Source organism: Ursus americanus, chromosome 1, assembly GCF_024610735.1.
Source record: "Ursus americanus isolate L20-20 chromosome 1, mUrsAme1.1.p, whole genome shotgun sequence".
Taxonomy (NCBI): Eukaryota; Metazoa; Chordata; class Mammalia; order Carnivora; family Ursidae; genus Ursus; species Ursus americanus.
In genome coordinates, this window is record NC_142127.1 from 63,130,596 (window position 1) to 63,157,605 (window position 27,010).

Genomic DNA, 27,010 nt, shown 5'->3' on the forward strand with positions numbered 1-27,010 from the left:
CCCTAGAATCCCTAGATCTCCCACAATGTTGACCACATCCCTGTCTTTCATCATATTGGGTGGATGCTTATGGGGGGTGGATGCTTATGGGAGACAAGACAGGGAAAATACATCCTCCTTTCGGCAGGGTTTAAAATCTACCTGGGAGAATACATCATCAATACAGTGATTGAGGCAAGAAAGGACATCAATTACAAAGGCCTGTTAAAGGGGCACCTCAGTGGCTTAGTCGGTTAAGAATCTGCCTTCACCTCAGGTCATGATCCTAGGGTCCCGGGATTGAGCCCCATGTTAGGTTCTCTGCAGGGAGACTGCTTCTCCCTCTCCCTTTCCCTCTGTACCTCCACCCTTCTCGTGTTCTCCCTCACACGCTCTCTCTCAAATAAATAAGTAAAATCTTTTTAAAAAAAGGAAGGAAGTAAGGAAAAGAAAGGCCCATTGATATTATAGAGCAGTGTGGCCTTGCACCCTCAGAAGAAATAGGGCACAGACACTCGTGGAAAAATACTTGATGTGTGTCACAGAGCATGGACAAAGGGTTGGGTTAATGTCCTACCTGCTAGCACCTGAAGACATACAAGGTAAAGGATTCCTGTTCCCACCTCTGGTACCTGTAGGTGCTCTGACAAAAGGTAGCATCACTCTTAACACATTGATCAAATGGGAGCCAGAGTAGGGCCCACTAACTAACACAGTTCTTGTCCAAAGGCCAACCATGGACAGTTGGTAGTTCAAAGTACTGAACTTATTTTGTCCCCAGTGTAAGAGTCCTGCAAAGTCCATCTCCACAAGCTGGAAGCCCAAATTAAGGAAAAATATCAAGGTGTTAAGTTTACTCATGTGTTGATTGCTTTTTCTTCTTTCTTAAAGCACATATGTACAGAGAAATGAAAATGCAGAAAAAACATGGTGGATAATGGCTGCATGAAGGTATATGGTAGGTTAGTAGATGGAATCAAGGTCAAAAGTGATGGGTTGGCCTTGATATAAGTGGAATGTCTTCCACTGTAACAAAAAGGGAAGCAAAGAATATAGGAATGAATTTGGAATATGTTAGGACAATGAGGTAGCACTTATTTGATTGCACCTGTTTTTTCAGTGAAATATAAGAGACATCATCAGATGTGAGAATGTGTTGTAGGCTTTGATGTGAGGAGTCTGAGGAGAGAGAAGGAAGTATGCATATCCTCTTTAAAGACTATTAAGTAAGGAAAGGTGTGTTTAAGTCCTTATTGTTATTATTAAATTAAATACACAGTGTTTTGGGGCAGCTGGGTGGCTCAGTCAATGAAGCAGCTGCCTTTGGCTGGGGTCATGATCCCAGGGTCCTGGGGTCAAGCAAGCTCCTTGCTCAGCGGGGAGCCTGCTTCTCTCTCTGCCTGCCGCTCCCCTCTGCTTGTGCACTCTCTCTCTCTGACAAATAAATAATTAAAAATCTTAAAATAAAATACATAATGTTTTAAAGAATATCTTTAGTTATAGTGAAAAGATAGGAGGGATGGGTTATGAACCATTGAAAATGGCATTGGTCTGGTCATTGTCATCTATCTTCTTATATTAGTCACTTGTAAGATAATCCAAACCCTAATGAATCCCAATTATTTACTCATTAGTAGAAGTAGGCATCAGGCCAAATCACTCTGTTTCTTTTAAATTCTCTTTCTTACTCAATAAGGTTTTTGATTCTGGGTAACATAAAGCTTTGTTTCAGATGATGGGGAAGATAAATTATTCAATACAAGGGCAAATTTAAGTATATAAGTAAAGTCATAGAGAAAGGAATACATATGAAATTTTCAGAGGAAAGTGAATGGATCAATAGTAATAAAGGCTTTACTGTCTGGAAACTCATAGTTCCAAAGCATGGGTGAATTTATAATAAATTCTTTATTAGCCTGATGATTATTTGGCATAATGGCATGGCGTTAAAGGTAAAAATCTAGAAATAATTCCTTCTTTGTGATCATTTTAGGTAGGCACTGTGAACGTATCTTGCACGCAAAAGGGAATGAATTATTCCTTTACTCTCCCTGTAAGTGCTTAATCTTTAAAAGCTTAAATCAAAAATATGCAGATATAACACAGATCGAAACAACTATAAGGTTTATTGACTATATCTCTTTGTTGCAGTATTTCAAAGCACAGTAGTGCTTATAGAGATCACATTTATTTATACAACTCAAAATAACACCTTTGCAAACTATAAACATTAGTGCCCACTTCCATAGAGCACTAGCAAACTATAAACATTAGTGCCCATTTCTTTCCAAAAAACATGCAGCCATAAGATATCTAGGTCTCTGCCCAAGAAGTGGTATCCAGTGTCTCATTATGAATTAATATATCATCTTCAAAGAGCGAGGTAGAATTGTTTCTTATCAAGAGAATCACTCATGTCTTCCAGGCCCTCTGTAATATTAGTGAAAAATATCAAAAACATATATATAAACTAAGCCTCGTAGAAGGAGTAATACATATAGAGGAATAAATAAATGAAAAATCATTTCAGTATTAGCAACTGAAATACTAACATACTTCCTAAATAATATTTAGGAAATAAACATTATTATTTTTTTCCAGAAATGGAGCTTTATTTCTTTTTTATATATAATAAAATATTTGCTACAGATTGACCTGAATATATTACTTTAAAATAATTGTTTCAGTTATATTATTTCACATTATACTCTCACTACAATGTTATTTTTAAGTCCTTGAATAACATACAATTATGTATACAGCATCTTCTATGAAAATGCAATTTGAAATATAGTCCAAATGTTGCATATTTTTTAAGTAAAGAAAAGGATAGGAGCATTGTTTGTTTTTAGACTTCTTATGCTTGGAACTTGCAAACAATATTATTTGGGAAAGACATGGGTGATGATATTGTAGTAGTAATTTTGATTGCATCATACCATGCACTGATTTGTATCTGTGTAGAAACTAGTGAGGGAATTTAAAATGACTTACTGTGGAAGAAAGCTGACGCACTCCAGGAGAAGATGTCCTTAATAGAAAATATTATATTTTTATTTGGAAAACTGTATCTGGAAATACTCAAAGCAGCCAGCTGTGAAAGCTTTCTTCAGAAGAGCACATATGAAATTTTCTTTTCAAATGATTTGAAAAGAAGGTACATTCTGAATACTTATATATCAAAGAGACCAGAAGCTTTAGAAATGTCTAAAATATACATGTTCTATAAAGTTATCCTCAGATATTTGTATCTGAGAAAAATCAAAAGTACATATAGGTTTTTTTCAAAAGTTTGTCTTCTGTACATCTCTTTTTGATATGTAAGTTGATTTGAAAATATTTTTTGGAGATGCTCTCTAACAGACCCTGTAATAATTTGACTTGGAATACCTACGAAATTTTTATTTTGAATACTTTTTAAAGGCAGTGACTCTATTAAATATATTTAGGCATTACCCAGCTTTCAAATTTGTTTCTCTCTCATCAAGAATAAGACATAAATGTGAGGGTTGTATTTTTAGTAGCAGCTGCATAATTTCATTACAGATCGGTCTTTGCTTTTCCCTTTTATTTAAAATAGAAGAGAATGTTTTCTTTTCAAGCTATGAATACAGTTATTTTATAATGTTATTTTTCTCCATATTATGAAAATATAACGATGTGGGGAACAAAGGCAAAAGAAATGTAGATAAAATTAAATGTCTTTATAATCTGCAGCCCACTGACAAATACTTGAGGCAGGCAGAGTATAACATTCCTCCAGGAACTCGCAATCTTAACCTTAATGCCCTGGTAGAGGAAAAAACAACCTTAGCTTGACAATAACCAGGCCTCCAGTATCCTGTGAGTCTTCTTTAGCATATGAAAGTCCTATTGGAAACTTCCCTTTGTCTTGACCTCCCCCAACTCCAAAGTGTATAATCAACTGCTCCTTACAACCCCAGTGCACCTCTTTCTGCCCACGGGTCCTGTCCCTGTGCTATAATAAAAACCACCTTTTTTGCATCGAAAATGTCTCAGGAATTCTTTCTTGGCCTTCAGCTCTGATCCCAACATTTCCACATCATATAATAGAAGAACATACTTGATATTCACCCTGTATAACTCATTGACTTTATCTTAACTTTTAGTATAAAAATTTTATTGAAGTATAGTTGACACGTAATGAAATGCTCAGATCTTAAATGTATCATGTAATTAACTTATACAGATTTGTTACAAATGCATACTTTCGTGTAACCTACACCCCACCTACATACAGAAATTTTCTCCATCCAGAAAGTTCTCTTGTACTTCTCAGTCCCTTTACTGATACAGTTATTTGAATAATGTCAAGATTAAAATAGGACATTTCTCAGTTTCATATCATATTGCCATAGTATAACATTACTAATAGTGATTTACAAGACAAAACTGAATAACTGATATTCTAAAACAAGTATAATGCAAACAATAACATGAGACAAAGCACTAGATTGTGATGTGGTGTGTGAGCCAAATGAAATATGTGGATCAAACTCCCAATTCACTATTGTATGGAAATAAATTATCCTTGTTAACTGTAGCATCATTTAGATGAGATGAGTGTATTGGGTCAAAGCTTTGTTTTATGTGTTTTTGTTTTGTCTTGGGATGTCGTTTCTCTTGACTGCATAATGGTGTGTTACATGGGCAACAGAGGGTTTGAGCTCAATAATTTTACAATGTAATTGATAAAAGTCAGCTTTGTGGATTAACTGCTAGAGGTCCATTAAACTGTTGATCAAATTGTGTTGATCAACTCTAAATTTTGCATTGGGTCCCCTACAAAACCACCTGAGGGCACTCTTTGTCTTGTTAATTTGTGAAACATGGATACTTTGTATTACAGAGTCAATGAATGATGGCCTCTCTTTCTTGTTGGACACAAGTTTTTCCATGTCAAATCTTCAGCCTCATCCTGGAAGAACTCCACTTTCTATAAAAGCTATACATTATGTAAATGTATCTTTGTAAATGACAAACATTTTTACTTTGTATAACAATGTACATTTTAGGACAACTGTGACATGATACAATTTAAAAATTAACATGTAGGAAGAGTTTTAAAACAACAGAAAACAAAGCAACAAACATTCAAAAGTCCGTTGGTTTTAACTTCTATGATGAGACTTCAAAACAGATTCTAACTCAAAGATGTTCTCTCTCAAAATTGTTAAACCCTCCCTGGAAACTCTTTCTGTTTGTGCTCAGCTTTATCTGCACAACCTACTTATAACCCTTTTCTTCCTTTAGTTCCTTTCCCCAACTTTGGAAATATGGTACCATTTTTTCAGGAAAAAATAATTGTATTACAAAACTGTTAGATAAGAAAGCAGATCTACAGAAGCTGAAATCTTAATTTGGTTTAAAACAGAGTTAGAGATTTTAATTAAGAATTCTTTCAGAGGTAGAGTGACAGAAATATGCAAGAGAACTCTAAATTTTGCTAGTATTTATTTTCCTTAACAGCCAGATCTCCAACAACTACTTTGCCTAATTTTTAACTTATTAGGAAAAATGGTTAATATCAGCAGGAGGGGAAAAAGAAGATTGATTTAAATAACTCTTTAAAACTTTTAGAATTACCCTGAGAAGGAAAGAAAAGTAGGAAGTAAACTGCATAAGTTCTCTTTTAAAAGTCTTTTCTTAATGGTAGACATGAAGATAGAATAAAAATTGTAACAAAGTAAAGATAAACATACAGGAGACTTCAGGGGCTCTGTTGGTTAAGTGTCTGCCTTTGGCTCGAGTAATGATCTCAGGGTGTTACAGGATTTTGTGTCCCCTTAGTGCCTGAGATTCTTGGTCACGCTGAATGAGTGGTGGGCAGCAAAGCAAAATTTATTGAGCAAGAGTACAAAGCTCCTGGAGAGGGAGGAGAACCTGGGTGGGTTGCCCCTGAATTTTCTGAGTTTAGGGGTTTTTATTAGCTCTTTTGAGGAACTATCTTAAGCAATCAGGGTGTGTTGAGTCGTGCCAATCAGGGCTTTGGTCTCATATCTGTCTACCTATTAGGTTAACATCCACGTGCTAATGGTCTTTTTATTTTTTTCTCACATCTGGGGGCTTAGGTCTTAACTGACCCTTGCCCATGATATTGACAAATGCTTTTTGTGGTGAACTGTTTTATATTAGGAGGTTTGGCAGAAGTCTTTTCTGCAAAGGCTACAAAGGAGAATGTCAGAGCAGTCCTGTCTAAGCTGCAAAACAGGATGTCATAGCTATTTTATTTTTAGCTGTCCTGACTACATATCTTCTTGTTGGGTCCCCAGCCCTGACTATGTAACTGTCCAACTAACTCCTAATAGGAGTCCTGAAATTGAGCCCTGCGTTGGGCTCCCTGCTCAGTGGGGAGTCTGCTTGTCCCTCTCCCTCTGCCCCTCCCCCAACCCATGTGTGCACATGCTCTCTCTCAAATAAAATCTTTAAAAATAAGTAAATAAACAGGAGACTTCAAAATTACATTTCAGGAAATTTTCAAGCACTATTTAGGAGTAGAGCCGTGAACTGAAATGTAAAAAGAGCCTCATCTACTTTTTTAATAGATTCAAACTAGAATTAGGGAGGTTGGGCAGAAAAAAAAAATTAAACCGTGAAATAGCCAAAATAGAAAATAGGCAATATATAGTTCAAATGTTTACAACATATTCCAGCTGTCTTTCTATTACTGACTTTTAGTTTAATCTTACTGTGATCTGAGAACATATTTGATATGATTTCTATTCTTTCTTCTTTTCTTTTCTTTTCTTTTCTTTTCTTTTCTTTTCTTTTCTTTTCTTTTCTTTAGATTTTATTTATTTATTTGACAGAGAAAAAGACAGCCAGTGAGAGAGGGAACACAAGCAGGGGAAGTGGGAGAGGAAGAAGCAGGCTCCCAGTGGAGCAGGGAGCCCAGTGCGGGGCTCGATCCCAGGACCCTGGGATCACGCCCTGAGCCGAAGGCAGATGCTTAACGACTGAGCCACCCAGGTGCCCCTGATTTCTATTCTTTTAAATTTGTTAAAGTCCAGAATGTGGTCTGTTAGAATATCAATTAGATGAAATTGACTTCTTTATATAGCTGCACTGAATTTAATTGACATTATAAAAAACTTGACTCAGAATAAAACACATTTTTGTGAAGCTTACGTGGAAAATTCACCAAATAGACTGCATTCCAGATAGCTGAAAAATCCCCAAATATTGAAAATTAAAAAAAAAAATACACTTCTAAATAACCAATATGTCAATGAAATCTTCAGAGAAACTGGAATATTTGAACTAAATGGAAATGAAAATAATACTTACCAAGGACACCCTGGTGGCTCAGTCTGTTAAGCACCCACCTCTTGATCTCAGCTCAGGTCTAGATCTCAGAGTTCAAGGCCTGCATTGGGCTTCATGCTGGGTGTAGAGCCTAGTTAAAAAAAAATACTTATCAAAATCTGTGGAATATGGTGAAAGCAGTGCTTAGATGAAAATTTATAGCACTAAATGCATATGTTAGAAAAAAAGAAATGTCTAAAATCAAAAACCTAAGCTTGTACCTTAGGAAAATAGAACAATTTAAAACCTAAAAAAAAAAAAAAAAGCAGAAGAAAAGAAATAGTAAAAGAGCAGATGTTAATAACATTGAAAGCAGGCAAATAGTAAATTTAAAAATCAAAAGCTATTTCCATGAAAAGATAATTAAATTAATAAACCTTGAGCAAGGCTAATCAAGAAAAAAGAAGACACAAATCATTAGTATAAAAAAGAAAAAAATGAAAGAGGCCATTTCATGGAAATTCAAAGGGTAATAAAGGAATATTTGTATGCCCACAAATTTGATAACTTACGTAAGATGAACAAATTCCTTGAAATATACAAACTACCAAAACCCACAAAAAGAGAAATAAATCATTTTAATAAGTCTGTATTCATTTTAAATATTGAATCAATAATCAAAACCTTCCAAAAAAGACATCACCAGGCCATGATGGTTTCTCTAGTAAATTATACCAAACATTAAAGAAAGAAATGATATAGATTCTCCATAATCTATTCCAGAAAATAAAAGCAGAGGGATATTTTCTAATTCATTATATGATGCCGGTATTATTACCCTAATATTAATTATGTCAGATTGATTGACAGTGCTGTTCAGGTCATCTATATCCTTGCTGATTTTCTGTCTGCTTGATCCGTTAGTTACTTGATGTAGGAAAGATGGGTTCCAGAGCCTACAGCCAAGAAAGAGTTCTTGAGACGTCTTTGGTGCAAATAGGTGGTTTTATTAAAGCACAGGGACAGGACCCATGGGCAGAAAGAGCTGCTTTGGGGTTGTGAGGGGTAGCAATTATATACCTACAAATTGGGAGGCGGTTAGGGATAGCATAAGTCTCTAAGGAGTTTCAGAAACAAGGTTTCCAGGACCTTGAGGGGCTAGCTATTGTTAGGAAGAGGTCATCTATTACTGTCTACTACAACCTTAGTCAAGAGACCCTTTAGATGTAGATCTGTGGGTCATATGCTTGGGGCATGATTGCTAACATGTATTTTGGAGGGTTTAGAGATAAAGGAAATTTCCAAAGGAATTTTTATATGTTAAAGTAGATTTACAGGATCCTGGGGATTGGCTAAGATTGATTTTTACCCTTAGTGAAGTATTAACATCCAGGTAGCTGAGTTTCTAGGGGAATGTCTGCCTGTTTCAAGGACTTGTGAATGGGCTGAGAGTAGTAAGGAAATTTAATTTTTCTTTTGCCTTTGTTTCCCACATCATTAGTGACAGAAGGATGTTAACATCTCCAACTGTATTGCTCAGTTTGTGTATTTCTCTTAAATTCTTAAATGTTTTCCTCATATATTTTGACATATTTAGGATATATCATTGTGTAATGCCCTGCTGATCTTATCTGTGATACAACTCACCATTTTTAATGGTCAGCTTTGTCTCAAATTAATAGTTACTCTAGGGTTTTGGTGTTTTTGTGTTTGTTTGTTTTTGTTTTTTTGTTTTAGCATTGAATATCTTCATCCCTTTACCCTTAACCAATCTGTGTCTTTATATTTAAAGTGCTCATCTTGTAGATAGCAAATTGTTGGGTCTTGTGTTTTATTTACCCAGACATTCTTTGTCTTTTCATTGGTGCATTTATACTATTTCCATTTAAATTATTATTTATATATTTTGATTTAATACTCACTGTTTGTAATTGTTTTTTATGCATTGCATTTATTCTGGTTTTTTTTTTTTCCTCTTCTTTTTCTGACTTCTTTGGTATATAATTTCATTCTCCTTTTTTTTATCAAAATAATTACACTCCGATTTTTCAAAAAAACAATTGCCTTCAAATTTACAGTATGCAGTTTTAGCTAATCTAAACCTACTTTCAAATAACACTATACTAATTCATGAGTATTAAGGTATTCCCAATTCCATTCTGTCATCTTGTAACATTGCTATCATTTATTTTACTTAGCCCTATGCTATATGCTGTATTTGTGCAGTAAGTTGTTACTATTATTGCTTTAAAGTTATCTTTTAAATCAATTAAGTATAAGCAAAATAATGTTTTATTTTTATTATTCTTTCTCCAACCCTCTTTATTTATGTAGGTCTATCTTTATATAGAACTTTTTTTTTTTTTTTTATGTAGAATTTCTTTCAACATCTCTTTCGCAGCTGGTCTGTTGGAGATGAATTCCCTCAGTTCTTATTTTTCAGAGAAATTATTCCTCTTTCAATTTTGAAAGATGATTTTGTTAGACAGAATTCTAGACTGGTGATGTTTTTTTCTTTCAACACTCAAAATATTTAGATCCATTCTCCTCTTCCATGCATGGTTTCTGATCTTAAAGGAGTCTACTGTAATCCTTACCCTTGTTCCTCTTCAGGTTAGCTGTTTTATTCTTTAGGATCTTTCAAGATTTTCTTTTTCTTCTCTTTCTCCATTTTGGATATAACGTCTTTGAAAGTGTGTGTGTGTGTATTGACATTTTTCCTGCTTCATGTTCTCTGGGCTTTGTAGAATTAAGGTTTGGAGTCTGTCCTTAACTTGTAAAAAGTTTTCAGCTATCATTACTACAAATATTTCTTCTGTTCCATTATTTCTTTCTCTTTCTGGTGTGCTGATTATGTACTATTTTATACAGTTTGCTATTTTTCATAGTTCTTGACTGTATTGTTTTCATTTTTTTCTGTTTGCATTTCATTTTGGGAAGATTCTGTTGGCCAACTTCAAGCTCACTGATTCTTTACTCAGCAATTTCAAGTCTACTGATGATCCTGGTGAAGGCATTGATCATTTCTGCTACTATAAGTTTAATTTCTATAATTTCCTTTTGATTATTTTTTAGAGTTTCCATCTTTCTGCTTATACTTTAATGTCTTTTTTCCATTTAAATCATTAATGTATGAATTACAGTTATTTTAAATTCTCTGTCTGATAATTCCAATATCTATTAAATCTGGTTCTGATATTTGCTATACCTGTTCAGCCTATTTTTTCTTGCCTTTATCATGATTTCTGAATTTTTTATTAAAAGACATATTTTATCAGATATTAGGGACTGAGGCAAATAGGCCTTTAATGTGAGGATTCATGTTAATTTTTGGTAGTAGTTGTACTCTGTTTAATATTTCTTAAATTGTAAACACTAGAAGCTTCGCACTCCTGTAGTGTTCTTGTTTTTTATCTCCTCTGATTTTGAGCTTCCCTTTGTCCTGCCTCAGAGAATTTTTGTGTCTTGCAGTTCTTTCAGCATTAATCTACTGTTATTATTTTTTAAAATTATTCATTTATTTATTTGAGAGAGAGAGAGAGCATGAGTGGGAGGGACAGAGGGAGTGGGAAAGCAAATCTCAAGCAGACGCCACTCTGAGTGTGAAGCCTGACATGGGGCTCAATCTCATGACCCTGAGATCACAGCCAGAGATGAAACCAGGAGTCGGACACTTAACTAACTGTACCACCCAGGTGCCCCTTAGTCTACTATCATTATACTCTTTTTTTTAATTAATGTAAAAGTTATACAGAAGTCTGTCTTGAAGACTGTTTTGGAAGTTTATAGTTTATATTCTTTTTATTGGAGTATAAATAACATAGAGTGTTATATTAGTTTCACATGTACCATATGATTCAACAGTTCTGTACATTACTCAGTGCTCCTCACAATAAGTGTACTCTTAATCCTTTTTATCTATTTCAGCGATCTCCCCACCCTACCTCCTTTCTGACAATCACCAGTTTGGTCTCTGTATTTAAGAGTCTGGGTTTTTTATTTCTTTTTTTTTGTTTGTTCACTTGTTTTGTTTCTGAAATTCTGCAAGTGAGTGAAATCATATTGTCTTTCTCTGACTTGTTTTGCTTAGCATAATTCACTCTAGCTCCATCCATGTCAGGGCAAATGGCAAGTTTCTTTCTTTTTGATGGCTCAGTAGTATTTCATTGTGTATATATATCACATTTTCTTTATCCATTCATCAGTTGATGGACATTTGGGCTCTTTCTATAGTTTGGCTATTGTTGGTAATGCTGCCATAAACATCAGGGTGTGTGCCCCTTCATATCAGTATTTTTGTATTTGGTAGTATTGCTGTGTTGTAAAGTAGTTCTGTTTTTAACTTCTTTTTTTTTTTTTTTTTTATTCGACAGAGATAGAGACAGCCAGCGAGAGAGGGAACACAAGCAGGGGGAGTGGGAGAGGAAGAAGCAGGCTCCTAGTGGAGGAGCCTGATGTGGGGCTCGATCCCATAACGCTGGGATCACGCCCTGAGCCGAAGGCAGACGCTTAACTGCTGTGCCACCCAGGCGCCCCTGTTTTTAACTTTTTGAGGAACCCCTATACTCTTCTCCAGAGTGGTTTTACCAGTTGTGTTCCCACTAGCAGCATAGGAGGGTTCCCCTTTTTCCGCATCCTCGCCAACACCATTGTTTCCTGTGATAATTTTAGCCATTCTGACAAGTGTGAGGTGATATCTCATTGTAGTTTTGATTTGCATTTCCCTGATGATGGGTGACATTGAGCACCTTTTCATGTGTCTGTTAGCCATCTGCATGTCTTCTTTGGAAAAATATTTATTCACGTCTTCTGTATGGCTGAGTAATATTCCATTGTGTGTGTGTATGTGAGTGTATGTGTGAGTGTGAGTGTGTAAACCACATGTTCTTTAGCCATTCATCTATGGATGAACACCTGGGTTGCTTTAGTATCTTGGCTATTATAAATAATGCTACAATAAACATAAGGGTGCATATCTCTTTTCAAATTAATGTTTTTGCTTTTATTGTGTAAATATCCAGTGGTGGAATTATTGGATCATGTGATAATTCTATTTTTAATTTTCTAAGGGACCTCTATAGTGTTTCTCACAGTGGCTGTACCAGTTTGCATTCCTAAGAACAATGCATGAGGGTTCCTTTTTCTCATCCTCACTAACACTTCTTATTTCTTGTCTTTTTGATTCTAGCCATCCTGATGGTTGAAAAGTGCTATCATTGTGGTTTTAACTTGTATTTCCTTGATGATGTTGAGCATCTTTTCATGCACCTGTTGGCCATTTGTATGTCTTCTTTGGAAAAATGTCCATTCAGATCCTCTGCCCATCTTTAATAAGATTATTTATTGTTTTGGTATTGAATTGTATAAGTTCTTTGTATATTTTGGATATTAATCCCTTATCAGATATATCAGTGGCAGATATCTTCTCCCATTTAGTAGGTTGCCTTATTGTTTTACTGATGCCCTCCTTCACTGTGCAAAAGCTTGTTTCCCTTGCCTCAGGAGACCTAGGTAGAGGCTAATGTCAAAGTAATTACTTCCTGTGTTTTTTCTAGGAGTTTTCTGGTTTCAGGCCTTACATTTAGGTCTTTAATTCATTTTGAGTTTATTTTTGTGTATGGTATAAGAAAGTGGCCCAGTTTCTTTTTTTCTTTTTTTTGCCTATAGCTGTCCAGTTTTCCCAGACTATTTGTTGAAGAGAATGTCTTTTCCCCATTGTATATTCTTGCTCCTTTGTTATAGATTAATTGACCATATAATTTTGGGTTTATTTTTGGGCTCTCTGTTCTGTTCTGTTGATTTTTGAGTCTGTTTTTGTGCCAGTATCATACTGTCTTGATTACTACAACTTTGTAGTGTATCTTGAAATTTGGTATTGTAGTAACTCCTGTTTTGTTTTTCTTTTTTAAGATTGCTCTGGCTATTTGGGGTCTTTTTTGGCCCCATACATTTTAGTATTCTTTGTTTAAGTTCTGTGAAAAATGTTGGTATTTTGTTAAGGATTGCATTAAATCTGTAGATTGCTTGGAGTAGTATGGGCATTTTAATAATCCAATATTAAACGTTCTTCCAATCCATGAGCATGGGATATCTTTCCATTTGTTTGGGCTATCTTCAGTTTCTTCCAACAGTTTTTGAAGTATAGGTCTTTTCTCCTTGGTTAAGTTTATTCCTAGGTATTTTATTATTTTTGGTGCAATTTTAAATGGGATTGTTTTCTTAGTTTCTCTTTCTGCTACTTTCTTGTTAGTGTATAGAAATGTAACAGATTTCTCCATATTGACTTTATATCCTGCAACTTTACTGAATTCATTAATCAGTCTAGTAGTTTTTTGATGGAGCATCTAAATACATAAAGCAACTATTAACAGACATAAAGGAAGAAATTAACAGTAATACAATACTAGTAGGGGACTTTAACACCCCGTTTACATCAATGGATAGATTGCCCACACAGAAAGTCAACAAGGAAACAGTGGAATTGAATGACACATTAGACCAGATGGACCTAACAGATATATTCAGAACATTCCATCCAAAATCAGTGGATTAGACATTCTTTTCAAGTGTACACGAAACATTCCACAGAGTAGATCATGTGTTAGGCCTAAAACAAGTCTCAATAAATTCAAAATGATTGAAATCATATCATGTATCTTTTCTAACCACAGTGGTATGAAACTAGAAATGAATCACAGGAAATATCTGAAAAGAACCTAAATACATGGAGGCTAAACAATATGTCACTAAAGAATGAATGAATCTAGGGGCACCTGGGTGTCTCAGTTGGTTAAGTGTCTGCCTTTGGCTCAGGTCATGATCCCATGGTCCTGGGATGGAGCCCCACGTTGGGCTCCTTGCTCAGTGGAGAGTCTACTTTTCCCTCTCCCTCTGCTCCTCCCCCCTGCTCATGTGCATGCTCTCTCTCTCTCTCAAATAAATAAATAAAATCTTTTTAAAAAATGAGTGAATCTAACCAAGAAATCAAAGAGGAAATTAAAAAATACATGGAGAAAAGTGAAAATGAAAACACATTGGTCAAAATCTTTGGGATGCAGCAAAAGTGGTTTTAAGGGGAGGCTGTAGCCATACAGACTTACCTCAAGAAACAAGAAAAATCTCAAGTAAACATCCTAACCTTACACCTGAAGGAGCTAGAGAGAGAAAAAAACAAAGCCCAAAGTCAGTAAATGCCCAAAACCATGGCAAAGATTAGAGCAGATATCAGTGAAAAAGAGACTAAAAATACCCAATAGAATAGAACAATGAAACCAGGAGCTTGTTCTTGAAAAGATAAGCAAAATTAATAAACTTTTAGACAAACACATAAAGAAGAAAGAGAGGGGACTCAGATAAAACCAGAAATGAAGGAGAAATAACAACTTACACTACACAAATACAAAGGATTATAAGAAAATATTATGAAAAATTATATGCCAAGTAATTGGACAACCTAGAAGAAATGGATCAATTCCTAGAAACATATAACTTTCCAAAGCCGAATCAGGAAGAAATAGAAAATTTGAACGACCAATTGCTAGCAATGAAATTGAATCAGTAATCAAAAAATTCCCAATAAATGAGCCCAGGACCAGATGGTCTCACAGTTAAATTCTACCAAACATTTAAAAAAGAGCTAATACCGTTTTTCTCAAACTACTACAAAATATAGAAGAGGAAGGAAAGCTTTCAGATTGCTTCTACAAGGTCAGCATTACCTTGATAACCAAACCAGACAGAGACACTACAAAGATACTGCATGCCAGTATTTCTGATGAACATAGATGCAAAAAATTCTCAACAAATTCCTTTTCCAGTTATTGCAGCTCCAGTTACCACAGCCAACAAAGGTGGCATTCTCTAATAAGGTGGTGCAAGAAGTCCTGCATAGGAACTAGTGCATGGGCTGGAAGTTTTTGGAGATGGTTGAACTGAAGATTGGCTAGAAGTACTATGATCCTCAAAAGGACAAACTCTCCTCAGGAATCGTCAAGCTTAATTCCTCTCCCCACCCCAATTCTCCATGTGTTCTGGGGACCTGCAGCACTGTGATGAGGCCAAGAATGTGGCTTGGCTCATGTGGCCTATGTGGATAATGTCCCACATGGATATAGAGGTGCTGAGGAAACTCAACAAGAGTAAGAAATTGGTCAAGAAGCTGGCCAAGAAGTATGATGCCTTCTCGGCTTCAGAATCTCTAATCAAGCAGACCCAATGTATACTGGGCCCCGGCCTGGCAAATTCCTTCCTTGCTGACCCACAATGAGAACACGATGGCCAAAGTCAAAGCAAAGTCCACAGTCAAATTCCAGATGAAGAAGATGCTGTGTTTGGCAGTGGCCATTGGCTATGTGAAGATGATAGATGATGACCTTATGTACAATATCCACTTAGCTGTCAATTTCTTGGTGTCATTGCTCAAGAATTGGCAGAGTGCCCTGGCTTTATGCATTAAGAACACCATGGGTGATCCTCTTTACTAAGGCACAGCTTAATAAATCCTAATGCTACCGTTAAAAAAAAATCCTCAACAAAATAATATCAAACCAAATCCAACAATACATTAAAAAAATCATTCACCATGATCAAGTGGGATTTATTTCAGGGATGCATGGGTGGTTCAGTATTTGCAAGTCAATCAGCATGGTACATCACATTAACGAAAGACAGGATAAAAAAACATATGATTATCTCAATAGATGCAGAAGAATCATTTGACAAAGTGCAACATCTATAAAAACTCTTAACAAAGCAGGCTTAGAGAGAACATACCTCAACATAATAAAGGCCAAATAAGAAAAATCCACAGCTAACGTTATACTCAATAGTGAAAACCTGAGAGCTTTTCCTTTAAGATCAGGAACAAGACAAGGATGTCCACTGTCACCACTTTACTCAACATAGTACTAGAAGTCCTAGCCACAACAATCAGACATGAAAAAAAAAGGCATCCAATTGGTATATAAGAAGTAAAACTTTAACTATTTACAAATGAAATTCTATATATTAAGTTATTTTGGTGTGATGTTGTGTTATGTGGAAGAGAAGGAGGATTGTATAAGCTTCTCATTAAATCTTAGTCTTTTGGTGGGCCTGTGCCTTTGGGAGGTGACCTTCGCAAGTGTTTCTCAACTGGTATAGGTTTTTCCTTCCAGGCTCCAGTTCTTTTCCCTGGCTGCAGAGTTCTAATCAGTTTACTTGAAGTCCTCACTCCTGCTGTGATTTTTTCCCCTTCTTAGGTAGGACGAGAAGGCTGGAGGGCTTAGAGTCAGAGGAATTCCATTCCCTCAATTGGGGTAAGGCTCTAAATTTCTAGAAGGCTTCTCTTTTCTCTCTGTCAGAGCTGTGAAGAGATCTTTGAGATCTCCTTCACTGTGAGAACCTGATGGGGTTCTGGGAGGGGCAGACCAGAAATGTGTGTGTTTTCCCCCAAGACTGTTGCCTTTAAAAATTTGTCATTCACACTAGTCCTCATTAGGCTACTGAAGTTAATTAAAATTAGGATTTAACCGTTCCTAGAAATTTCTGCTCCAAGTAAGTAGGTCTTGGTTATTCCTCTCTGTATTTAACTGCCTTTCCAGATTTAAAGTGACAGTTTGCTCTATGATCTCAGTTTTCTGATGGATCCAAGAAAAGTCATTGATTTTTTAGTTTTTCAGCTTTTTCTTATTGCAAGTAACAGCTTCTAAGTACTTTACATTTCAAAGTTGAAAACAGAAGTAATCCCATTTATTTATAAACTTTTCACTGTTATACTTTTATACTAGTTAATGCCATCTTGTTCTTTGCAACTTCTTTATCTTTTTTTAAGGATTTATTTATTTATTTGAAAGAGAGAGTGAGCAATAGAGAGAACATGAGCAGGGGGGAGGAGCAGCAAGAGAGGGAGAAGCACACTCCCCATTGAGCAGGGAGCCCCATGCAGGGCTTGATCCGAGGACTCCAGGATCATGACCTGAGCCCAAGGCAGACGCTTAATTGACTGAGCCACCCAGGTGCATCTGTGACTTCTTGGTTTTAATTCATATTACTAATATCCTTCCTAATTACTAAATCTTCCCCTTCATTGAGAGTGGTTATTATTCTTGAGCTCTCTCTTCTATTTACTCACTTTTTTTACAATATGCAAATTTCTGTTTATTGTCACATTCCATAGCAGTGATACAAAACAGATGTGTAGTATTTTTGTCCAGGAGCTTATTCTCCCCTTTGCTCTATCACTTAAGATGAAGCTGGGTAGGTTTCTCAGGAGAGAATGCTGCCCAGACCATGATTTGTACCCTGCCTTTGAGAAAAGTTGAAGAATGGGGGAAGAATACTGTAGATAATGAAATACACACATTACTACCACCCTAACTTGCAATTTCATCCTTCAGAGAAATCTGCAATTCCACTCTCAGAGTACTCTCTTAAACTTTAAAAAGTTTAGGCCTTGAATGTAGTTTATAGTAATCCTAGTTGATAATCTCCTTTAACTTGAATCTACCAGTCCTAGGAATATAAGGATGGAGGGAAGAAGGGAGGGATTTTCAGGTTTATCTGGTCTACCTGTAACCTTTTCCCTCCCTGGCCAGGTTTTGGTGCTGTCTTGATGTTACTCCAACGAAACCTGGGTGGCCTTGGCTATGATAACTGGTTTTTGTTATATAGTGGGAAAAGGTCAAACAGTAATACACCCAAGGTAATGTGGGGAGAAAAAATGAAAAATGCACAAAAACTGCATCCAATATATCTCCTGACTGTAATGTCCCTGCTTTAGACTGTACTTTCTTCCTTGCCAGAATGGTTTCTCAGAGTTTAGTATTAGTTTTTTAGAATGCTTCTCTGTCTTTTTCTTTTGTATGATTTCCAGAGTTAAGCTTGGGGCAGAAAGCCAACAACATGGACTATTTTCACATTTATTCCATGTGCCAATATAAATTTATTAAAATGTAAACTAAATACTTTGCTTAGACTGCTTCAAAATGGAATTTTGCCTTTTACCAGTACGAATTGCTTATTAGAACTTTGCTACCTAAACAAAATTTGTCTTAAATAAGACAATTGTGTATTAAGGAGAAATTGGCTTATTGAAATAGTCATTTTCTGAAATGGTAAGTAGTCTACTGTTCAAGGCTTTATCAAATATTATCTATTGGCATTTTTTCAATAATTCTAGGAAATGAATGAAGACAATATAAAAAGGTAATACTCATTTTAAAAATCACTGTCCGAGAATCTTGCCTTCACTGTAATGTGGAATTTTAAATCTAAATTTCTTCTGTTCCATTGATCTATGTGTCTGTTTTTATGCCGGTATCATACTTTCTTGATTACTACAGCTTTGTAATATAACTTGAAGTCTGGAATTGTGATGCCTTCAACTTTGCTTTTCTTTTTCAAGATTGCCTTGGGTATTTGGGGTCTTTTGTGGTCCCATACAAATTATAGGATTGTTTGTTCTAGTTTTGTGAAAAAAGCTGGTCGTATTTTGATGGGGATTGTATTCAGTGTGTACATTGCTTTGGGTAGTATAGACATTTTAAGAATATTTTTTCCTAATCCATGAGCATGGAATATTTTTCCATTTCTTTCTGTTATCTTCAATTTCTTTCATAAGTGTTCTATAGTTTTCAGAGTACAGATCTTTTACCTCTTTGGTTAGGTTTATTCCTAGGTATCTTACAGTTTTTGGTGCAATTGTAAATGGGATCAATTCCTTGATTTCTCTTTCTGCTGCTTCATTATTGGAGTGTAGAAATGCAATAGATTTCTGTATGTTGATTTTGTATCCTGTGACCTTACTGAATAGAAAACCCAGAAATGGACCTACAACTATATGGTCAGCTAATCTTTGAGAAAGCAGGAAAGAATATCCAATGGAAAAAAGACAGTCTCTTCAACAAATGATGTTGAGAAAACTGGACAACAACATGTAAAAGGATGAAACTGGACCACTTCCTTATACCATACACAAAAATAAATTCAAAATGGATGAAAGACCTAAATGTCAGATAGGAAACAATCAAAATTCTAGAGGAGAACACAGGCAGAAACCTTTTTGACATTGGCCATAGCAACTTCTTACTAGATACATCTCCTGAGGCAAGAGAAACAAAAGTGGAAGTAAACTATTAGGACTTCATCAACATAAAAAGCTTCTGCACAGCAAAGGAAACAGTCAACAAAACTAAAAGGCAACCTTCGGAATGGAAGGATATATTTGCAAATGACATATCTGATAAAGGGTTCATATCCAAAATCTGTAAAGAACTCATCAAACTCAACACCCAAAAACCAAATAATCCAATTAAGAAATGGACAGAAGACATGAACAGACATTTTTCCAAAGAAGTCATCCAGGTGGTAAAGGACACGTGAAAAGATGTTCAGCGTCACTTATCATCTGGGAAATATAAATCAAAACCATAATGACATACCACCTCACACCTGTCAGAATGGCTTAAATTAACAACGCAGGAAACAACAGGTGTTGGCAAGAATGCAAAGAAAGGGTAACTCTCTGACACTGTTGGTGGGAATGCAAACTGGTGCAGCCACTCTGAAAACAGTATGGAGTTTCCTCAGAAAGTTAAAAATAGAACTGTCCTATGACCCAGCAATCGCACTACTAGGTATTTACTCAGAGGACACAAAAATACTGATTTGAAGGGGTACAGGCACCCCGATGTTTACAGCAGCATTGTCAACAAGAGCCAAATTATGGAAAGAGCCCACATGTCCATTGACTGATGAACGGATAAAGAAGTTGTGGTATATAATATATATATATATATATATATACCACTATATATATATATATCACTATGTATATATGAATATTAGTCATCAAAAAGAATGAAATCTTGCCATTTGCAGTGACGTGGATGAAGCTAGAGTGTATTATGCTAAGCGAAATAAGTCAGGGAAAGACAAATACCATATGATCTCAATCATATGTGGAATTGAGAAACAAAACAGATGAACGTAGGGGGAAAAATAGGCAAACCAAGAAACAGACTCTCAACTATAGAGAGCAAACGGAGGATGGGATAAATGGGTGAGGGGCACTTTTTGTGATGAGCCCTGGGTGTTGTATGTAAATGATGAATCACTAAATCCTACACCTGAAACTAATATAACACTGTATGGTAACTAACTGGAATTTAAATAAAAACCTAAAACTAAAAAAAAAAAGTTTAAGTTTAAACAATTTATATGCACTGTGTTCTGATTTATTGTGCAAATGACACTGAAAACAATTTTTTGAAGCATTTAAAACATAGCTAATTAAATTCTTCCAGTCATCAATATCAAGAATCCATTAAAACACCACTTATAATGCATTAAGGTTGTAATAATGTACCAAAATATTTTTCACAACAAAAATCAGAACAGCCTTTTTTAAAAATCTCTCAAAAATCTTAGACACCCATACTTTTTTTAACTGTATAAATTCATAGATTATAATTAAATATTCTGTTATTAATAAATATAAAAACAACAGTTTTAATAGAAGCAAGCATACAAGCTTGCATGTATTTGTAGTGTATTATTGCTTACCAGAAGAGATGGCTCTGTGATCTTATTTCTGATAAACTTTACATTTTTTTCCTCTCTTGTTTTTCATGTTTGCTGTTGGTCAGAAAACGCAAGTGTTCCAATTAACGGGGGGGAGAGTATCAAAACAAATCTGTGAATTTAATAATGCTTGAAAGATCCAGGATTTTTAAAAATGTGTATTACAATATCTTAAGATTATAGCTTTATCATAATTTACAAAGGTCTCTCATTTGTTTCTCAGAGAGAGCAACTTCAGAAAATAAATCCACTGCTAATTTTCCCTAACGACTCTCTGGCAGACTCACTACTGTAAATCAGTATATTCAGTCACATCTCTTTTAGATGATCTTATAAAGTCAAAGACTTGTGGAAGACTGGACCATTACCTAACATTTTTGGGACACTTTTAACAGTTAATTTTCATAATTCAAAAAAAGATGAATACTGAGGAGAAAAGAATAATACCAGTTTATTAGCAAATTTTTTTTTTTTTTTTTTTTTTTTGGTAATCTCTACACCCAGTGTAGGGCTCAAACTCATTATCCCAAGATCAAGAGTCACATGCTCTACTGCCTGAGCCAGCCAGTCACTCCTATCAGCAAATGTTTTAAACTACCAGCAAATGATTTTATATAGCTTAATTTTGCATCAATATAAAATAGTTTAACCAAAAAGAAGGCTACAAAATTCCATATACAAAAGAGATAGTGTGGGTTTAGACTCATTTTCTTTATCTGTGGAATTCAGTTAGCTATGGCTTTGTGATTTAATGGTAAAATGCACATTGCTTATGATCTTCATTCATTTCTTTTTTTTTGTCTTCCCCATAAACAGATATTTATTGATCTTTTACTATATCTCAGATAAAGCCTGGGAACTTAAAACTGTGAATAAGGCAAAGAACTTGAAGTCTACTGATAGAGGCAAATAAATAAATAAATAATATTTAAATATATAAAAATTAGATGAAAATTTGGCCTTGCTATTAATCACGCTATGCAATAGATACTGCTAAGGTTAACAGGAAACAGTGTTTCTCCCAAGTCTATATTGTAACATTTAAAGTCTCATAATTATCCTCTTTATTTGAGTGACTGTTTTCTTGCCTCCAACTCTCTTTGGTTCTCAATCGAGATTGCTGGAAACTCATTATTAAGTTGTTCTTGCTTCATGACAACAACAAATCCAGACCTGATCTGTGCAAATGTTAACCCGTCCTCAGAAACATTTATGGCCATTCCTGCCTTTATGAAAACTCTTTCCTACTACCTCTTACCCGGATGGCCATGGTTTCTCTGGTGAGCAATCTCCCTTGTTGCAGCAACTTAACAAACCTAACTTTCTGGATTACATATTGTCCCTGATAGTTTTTATTAGGTGAGTTTTACTAATACTGAAATGAAAATGCTTATAAAATGCTAGATTTTTTTAAAGCTATTTAATAACATGGTTTCTGTTTTATATTTCTTTCCTTTGTAATTTTTTTGTATTAAAATGAGCAAATAGTAAGGACACAAGCAACACTTTGATTATTTTAAACTCAACTAAAGGGTCAAAAAGCACATAAATGTTAGAAAAGGGAGATTTCTTGAAATTGTCAAAAATGATGATAGATAAGGCAAATAACATACTAATCAGGAAATCAAAACATCCTCTGTAGTTTTTAATTCAAATACAAAGTAATTTAAAATATAAGTAACAAGTTCAATGTCAAATATATGACTTTGTCATATAAGTAAAATTTCACCATAAGCAAAAATGCTATTTGCTAATAAAAATATTTTATTAAATATTTAATGTTTCTCTACTTAACCAAATTTTATGAAATTGTTGAGTTTCAGATAAACCTGTCTTTTACATAGTTGAGAAAGAAAAAAATGGTATTAGATATAGATATAACAGTAGATTTGCAAATGTTTAGAATAAAAATTGTTTTTTTTCACAAAATTCCTATCATTTTGTGCATTTATGTCCATGGTCATTCATTTTTTTCAGTAGTTTTAAGCACTTATTATAGGTCAAGTACCATGACAGATATTGATGATACTGAAGCAGGAGAGCAAGGTTCTTGCTCACGTAGTCGAAGAATGAATATTGCAGACAGGGGAGAGTGAGCCAGGTGTTAGAATTTCATTAAGCAGGGGCGCCTGGGTGGATCAGTCGTTAAGCGTCTGCCTTTGGCTCAGGGTGTGATCCCAGAGTCCTGGGATCGAGCCCCACATCGGGCTCCTCTGCTGGGAGCCTGCTTCTTCCTCTCCCACTCCACCTGCTTGTGTTCCCTCTCTCGCTGGCTGTCTTTCTCTCTGTCAAGTAAATAAATAAAATCTTAAAAAAAAAAAAAAAAAGAATTTCATTAAGCAAGGATACAGAAAAAGCTCTCAACAGTGAGAGGGGTCCCAACCGGGTTGCCAATGTGTGCCTCCACTGACAGTCTTTTATTTGGAACTGACTGGGGAGCTTGTGGCCTTACCACTCTTGTGATATGTTGGTTTGAGTAAGGACTGGCGATAACATCTTTAATGACTTACTTCATTTTTGGGGTCTGGTTATTCTTTGTTGGTCACAGTGTGACTGCCATATAAAAAGACCCCACCTCCGATGCCCAGGGCAGGGTGGGCTGGTTTGTTCCCTTATCTCTGATTTCCTTACGCCTCAGCATTTCTGGGAATTTGGGTGAGCCTGATCACCTAGTCTCCTACCCAACTCTCCCTACCTTGCCCTGCTGTCCCTTACTCAGTGAGACCCTTCAGATGTATATCGGTGCATCATGTACTTGGGGGATGATTGCCAACATGTATCTTGGGGGGGGGGGTAGAGATAAAGGAAGTTTCCAAAGGAATTTTTATATGTTAAAGTAGACTTACAGGATCCTTGGGGTTGGGATTGCCTTTTGCCCTTGACACTAGCAAAGTGTCAACATCCAGGCAGTTGAGTCCCTGGAGAAATGTCACTTTGCCTATTTCAAGGACTTGTCAGTGGACTGTAAGTAATAAGGAAATTTAATAATTTTTCTTCTGCTTTTGTTTCCCACATCAATACAAATATGAACAACCATTTGATGAGCATTATATTACTTTTATAAAACACTATGTATGCACAGGTGACTGAGGAAATTTTCTAAGGCTTTGGAGAAAGGTTTTACTATTGGGTGATATGTGACAGTTCTAGCTATACTACCTAAAAGAATGGAAATATTGACAGTACCAGTACTAAAAATTTCCATGTATCAAATGTTTACTCTGTGGTCTGCACTATGTTAATATAAAGAGAATTTATATGCATTGCATCACTTAATCCTCATAAGTACACTGAGGTAGTTACTATTATGATGGCCTTTTTAAAAATGAAGGAGATAATATTTTTATATATTTTTAAATATTTGTTCAAGGTTATAAAAGAGACCTGGAGTCAGGACATGCTGCTTTTGAAAGAATGTGCTAATAGTTGTAAAAGAAGTCAACTGCTCTGCATTTCCTCCTGATCAAGGGGTTAAAATCTAAAATGAGAAAAGGATTTTCTGCTTGGTGCCAAAAGATAAAAACAAGAGCACCCTGACATAAGGCCTGGATAAGAGATGGCACAGGGAGCATGGGGGATAATGAATGTGTGTGTGTGTGTTACTGGAGGGTTTCTTACACTCTCCAGAGTGAATTATCAAACAAAAAAGAATAAGCTTTGTTAATTTAAAGGAATTATTTTTCTAGGGCAGCATTTCTGCATTTGGTTTCCCAGAATATTCATTCACTGAGATAATGATTGGGGGTATGGGAAGAAAAAGAAAGTGAATATTTTTCTGGCCGAATGCATTTGGAAAATATGATGCATTGTTCGATATTCACAAATTCCATTAGCATATTAAAGATCCCAAGAATTTCAGTAGTATGAAAACCTACTTAACTCAGTATTTATCATCCATTCAATAATTTTTCAAAGAGTTAGTGGTATTAATTTGCTGCAAAACATGCTTTGGGAAATGTTGGTTTATGGATACATGAATATGTTTAGGAATAAGAAACAAATACAAATTCAAATTATTTTTTTACATAAGGAAAAGTTTTAACTTATTTGCAGTTTCTTAATAAGTGCAAGTTTTAGAGAGTATGCTTGAATTTTACATATTTCTCCTAATGTGCACATTAGGTGATAAATGCCTCTGGTGACAGTAAGAGGTCTAATAAAAATACATCAGTTTTAGAATAAACAAGGGATCAATTAGTAAATGTGCTGTGTTCTCTCCTGCTGAGAATAGAAGTCTGGCTGACAATAATCTACACATATACTTGATTTATGGCTCTGTGCATTGTTATGCCATTTTGTAATAAAGTTTGGTAAATTTTATGACAAGTAAACCCGTTCTAACTATATATTAATCCTTTACAAAAATTGAGAAATTCTCATTGATATGGATTTTGGGTTCCAGTGGATACGGACATTATATGGTGATTATCTTCATTAGGAACTCCTGTGGGAAGTTAACGAGATTTTTCTTAAAATGTGCTTCAGGAAAATTTTACTTTCTTCTCACGGCAGTTCACAAATGAAATGATAGTTAGATGCCTTAAAGTAAGGGAGCAAAAAAAAAAAAAAAAAAAAACATATAAAAGAATTATTTTCAATAGTTTGAATTCAAATTAAGCTAAACCTTAAGTGAGTAGGCCTTTGTAGTATACCCTTATTTTCCCCTAACTGATAAATATGCATCATAAAACTCAGGTAGAAGATAATGATTTTAAAAAGATGGTGATTATATAAAGTCTTGGACTATTATTATTTTTTTTCTTTAGACTTTAGGAACTGTCAGTGGTTTTCTTTTCAACCATGAAAATGACTTGGCAGGATTTCTGGTGCCAAATAGCTATTCAGATACTATTTTATACTATGTAAAAATTTGGCCAACAACATAATTTCCTTCTGAATTTATATATGGGGCACAGAGAAAGCATTTTAGAATATAACTTTACTTAATCAAAATTACTTATTTTGTAGTTACTTAGAGGGAGTTTCTCTCTGTGCATGCACACATACACACACTTTATGTTATATCATATGTATTCTCTATATTTTTATTTTTTTTCAAGATTTATTTATTTCAGAAGGAGAGAGAGAGAGAGCATGAGTGGGAGGGGCAGAGGGAGGGGGAGAGAGACCCTGAGTACATGACCTGAGCTGAAATCAAGAATTGGATGCTTATCAAACTGTACCACCCAGGCACCCCATGTATTCTATATATTACATATATAGTATATGTATATATTATATAATATATATGTAAAATATACGTATTTGTATGTATATACATATATGCAAATATATGTATGTGTATGAACAAATGCATACATATGTACATATGTTAGTTTAATGTTGTTTTTGTTAACACAGAACTATATTTTGTCCATATCATGGTGCTCAAGTACACTGTGATGATGAACAATCTTATTTTATCATCAAACTTGTATCAGGGGTGTGCAATTAAAAATTAACAGTAAAAATTCTCTCTACACTAATTCAATAAAAATGAGACCAAATGTAAACTTACTGCATAGTTATCATAAATGCCATTTTTATTGACGAATATTGACTCAAATAAAATCAAGAATACATGTTTTATAATGTACCTCCATTTGATTTTACATTTAATTTCGCATTATTTGGGATCATGTTACTACTTAGTTGAAAACAAAATGAAACATTTTCCAGTGCCTGGGTGGTACCATTGGTTAAGCTTCTGACTTTTGGTTTTGGCTCACGTCGTGATTTCAGGGATGTGAGATCGAACCCCACTGAGCCCAGAGTCTGCTTAAGTTTCTCCTTCTTCCCCTCCCCCTAGCACTCTTTCTCTCAAATAGGTAAATAAATAAATAAATCTTAAAAAAAAAAAAATCCAACATTTTCAATAATTTCTAAAGTAAAGGTTATTTTTCTGGAATTTTATAAAGCAAAAAGTTCATTAAAGAATATGTAGATTTCAATAGAACAAATTAAATTTTCTACATTATATTTTCTGTTAAAAGTAATATGTTACATACTGAAGGGGTAAGGAAGATAAGTAATTCATTAATATCTTTGATCAAAGATTTCATTGACTAGCAGTGAAATAAGTTTATGTACAAACAAGGAAAACATGCATAATGAAACTCTCACTAAAAATTCATAATACCCAAAATATGTAGGATGTAATAAAAATTATTTCATATTTCAATTGTATACCTGTTTTATTTTATAT

At 34.9% G+C, this 27,010-nt stretch overlaps 1 long non-coding RNA gene and 1 pseudogene across 1 annotated transcript in view; both read left to right on the plus strand.

Moving 5' to 3' along the window:
- LOC148110776 (uncharacterized) overlaps positions 1 to 27,010 on the plus strand; it is a 497,911-nt gene that overhangs the window by 83,774 nt on the left and 387,127 nt on the right. The gene's annotated exons all lie outside the window — the stretch shown is intronic.
- On the plus strand, positions 15,147 to 15,728 carry LOC123798310 (large ribosomal subunit protein uL1 pseudogene; annotated as a pseudogene).